Here is a 4,053-nt window from a genome sequence, read left to right as displayed (position 1 = left end):
AAGCAGTGGTATCAACGCAGAGTACTAGTTCGCGCGGCGGTGTGGGTGCGTGTGTGTGTGTTTATGTGTATGTATAATAACGATCAAGCTCGCTCGCGCTAATATCTACGAGAACGATAACCGGCGCCCCGCGAGTTGCCGGCTCGCGCGAGCGTCGATAATCTCCGCTTATTGCTAGAAAATCACGATTATACGATACGAAACGCGACGCGATGCTTCGTCGTGCAACGATGACTAACAGGTGAACAATATAAATGCGATATCAGACAGAGAGAATGCACGATATATCGCGCGATATTTATCGATAAAAATAGAAATGTGCTCTGGAAAATCAAGTTGTCTGGAAATGTATGATTTTCTCTCTTTGTATCGCGCGCGCGCGCGTCGAACTCATATTTGTAGAAAATGAGGTAATAAGAAGTCATATTGACAAATAATTTTGTCGCAGCAACAAAATTGTCGCTATTATTGCGTATTTGATATGAAAGCAATCACATTTCGCTAACACGACCGATTATTGGATTGAATATCACGAAATTTGATTTGTGTCAAAATGTCTTTTGAGTAAATTTATTCATTGAAACACGAATATTTGCCGCGGAATAATTATTTTAATAGAAGTAATTTATTACAATAATGTTATATTATAATAAAAATAATTTTTTTCCACATTTAACAAGGTTATAATCAGCAAATGAAATTCCCAAGCTTAATAAAAGCAAAAAAAATTTGTTTATAGGTACTCTTGTTATATAACAACGTAAAATATACAGTAAACTCTCTCTCGCATGAATGAAATAATTCCTTTTATCAATGTATCACATTTATTTTTGTAATCTTCGATGAAACAATCCTTCTTAGTCATCATTGTACGTTGTATATATCGTCCAGCGATTTTCTTCATCGCGTCTTTCTCGCTTATCGATTTCGATTGCCCATTATTACACGCCGCCGGAGACTTAGCTACTGTTTTAGTTTAGCGATGCTTCAAATAAGCTATTTCGATACTTTGCTTCCGCCCTCGACATCGATCATTTCATTCGATACTCTGAGAAGCGTCTCTACCTTATTCGCCTATCTATCTATTATACGTGCGATCGTTAACATCGACATTGTAAAAAAGTAGTACCGTACCTATATGTATGTATTACGTATTATCTATGGAAAGTGTGTACGTCACATGGAGCAAATGTGTTCTCAGAGATTAGATCTTCCAAAAATATATAGTAACTACGGATTTATAATATATATATATGTAGGTATGTATTTCTTCGTCAACTCTTGGACCACTTTGTGCGACTATAAGATCAACGGTGGAGATTAAAAATAAATGTAAATTCCGATTTTTACATTCTCTCTTCCGAGTCAAAGAGGATGGAGTCGCTCCATGCAACTGTAATACCCGTTAAAAATGCGTAGATTTAAATTCTTCGCACCAACTCTGCTGAATATGGTAACCGTAATTCAACTTCATATGTCGCAACTTTAAAATCTATACAGAGTGTCAAAGTCACCGGATATCCTTTTAATAACAGAACTTCTTTGATCAAATTGACGGTAATTTTTAATTAACGCAATTACATTCTTCAGTTAATTTCAGCTAGAATTTACTTGAAAATTTTAATTTAAGACTTAATTACAAAGATATATGATGGCAAAAATTGAAAGCTTGCAAAAAAATGATAATCTTCCTCGATATTTTCGTTGAGGAAATATTGTCTCCTAATTGGCCAGAGAATTTAAAAGGAATTTCAATTTTTATTAAAAGGACATTTGATGGTTTTTTTGGAACACTGCATACTAGGTACATGATTTAACATAGGTACATAGGCGATATGTACGAACGCTCATCGAGTTCGCATCGGCGAACAATCGATCGACGATTGAAAGGTAACTCGATTGCGAGTTAATTAGCGCGTTTTTATGGAGAACATTAAACGTGAGCGCGTGACGATACGGGCAAACTTTACGATCGCGACCGTTTTTCACACCGATAACGGATCGGCTTGGCATTAATACGACACGTGGAGCACAGCTGCTTGACACTGGATCTTAACGTAGACGCATTCAGCTCGAAATTATCCCGTTTTCCGCGGGACGACGCAATCTCCTCGTAAAACGAGAACTCGTAATCTCGGTAATATTTTACGCAGAAAAAACCCGCATGTGCGTTACGCTAATTTCCTCCACGATACATATAGTGATCGAGAGTCTTATAGAATAGAATTGTATGTAACTCTTTGTCCTGTGTGTGTGTGTGTGTGTGTGTGTGTGTTATTAAATAATTAATCCTATTGACACTTTCGAGAAATCTCGATCAACTGTACGCATTGCTTCTCAGATTGCTTGTGACTTATTTTGTTTCCTCTCTCATTATATATATTGTGCTTTGTAAATCGTGATGTTATATTAAAAGTTAAAAAAAAAAAAATTCAACAAATTATCATAACAAAATATTGCGTTACAGTTAAAATGCCTTTACAAATTAAAAATATATTGTATTTTTAAGTAGATTAGATTTTTAATAACACAAGTTAACAGCTAAAAATTATTTTAATTCAGACAAAATATTCCTTATAGATTTTTGGGTGTTGGAAAGGATGTCGCAAATAAAATTTTACTAGCGCGTCAGATTTCCAAAATAATTGAGGTTTAACTTATAAAAAATAACTTTTTTGCGATATTTAAGAATTTTTAAAAAAATTATCGAAATAAAAAAAATGCATTTCATAGGGGATAAACAATACATTCATGACATCTCATAAAAATTTCCAGATAACGTTAATCTTTTTCACAAAAAAATTTCAAATATCGCAAAAAAGCTATTTTTTGCATATCGAATCTCAATTATTTCGGAAACCTGATGTGCTGGTGAAAATTAGCTTGCGGCATCATTTTCAGCATCCAAAAATCTACCAATAATCTAAGAAACTCCTTGTCTGATTTAAAATGATGAAAAAAAATATTTTTTTGTAAACTAGTGTAATCTTTTTCATTATAAAATAATATTTTGAATTAAATATTAACACACAAAGTCACTCGCTAAATTTATCAAGTTTTCACTTCATATACATGTTTCTATATTTCGAACGTAACAATTACAAAACATTTTCTTATAAAATATTGCTTTTTCCTTCAGTTATTCTATAAACAAATTACGAATCCAAGTTTAATAAAAATTTGGTGCGGCATCACAAAAGTCAAACTCTCGACAAAAGTCCTTCCTCATCTCTCTTGTTAGAGTTAAACGCGATATATAATCTTTCCCCAAAATATATAACGCAATAGAACAAATCTTTGTATACTTTTAATTGAAAGAAATATCTCTCTCAACAATTTTTTTCACTCTACAATTCTGTTCATAACACGATTCAATTATATTTCCTTAGAAAATGTCGCGAATTTATGACACGAAATGCACGTTTAATACGATCGGCTTACTACATCTGCGACGATGCGCTTTTAAACACATCGTTGTTCATACGCGCAGCTTATTCACATGTATGTACATGTGTAAAACGATTTAAAACCGATCTACGTTACGTTATCGTGTACTCTAGTAATACTGAAGGACGATTGAAGCGACACTATCTATAAATCTCGATTCGTTTGCGACTGGTGCTCGTGCTCTGGCGAAACAACAACAACAACAACAACAAGGTTTCCTCTAAATGCCTCTACCACTCTACTCATGTATAATAATAATATAATCGCGATCATCACATCGATCGCGCGTTTATAAAATTCTCTGAAAGCCCTTTTCGCACAACAATGTATTACATATATGGTATGTATATGGTATGTACGCTTGTGTCGTCAACGTATGTGTATGTTGTATGTGTATGTACATATATGTAGGTATAATATACGTATCTCTCTTTCTGCTTTTCAACAATATGCGATAAAATAGTGCGATCTCGCTAGAAAGCCAACAATCGCGCGCGCGCGGGCATGCGCGCACGCACGTATGGACGGTAATGAACGAAATCAATTGGAATAAGTTTGCTGGATTGGAATGAAAGCCCGTTACGTTGCCTGTGAGCGTATAATCGC

The sequence above is a fragment of the Prenolepis imparis genome, unplaced genomic scaffold (assembly GCF_030444845.1).
Source record: "Prenolepis imparis isolate NDT839.2.m4 unplaced genomic scaffold, iyPreImpa1.0 SCAF_7, whole genome shotgun sequence".
Classification (NCBI taxonomy): domain Eukaryota; kingdom Metazoa; phylum Arthropoda; class Insecta; order Hymenoptera; family Formicidae; genus Prenolepis; species Prenolepis imparis.
Note: the sequence above shows the minus strand (reverse complement) of the source record.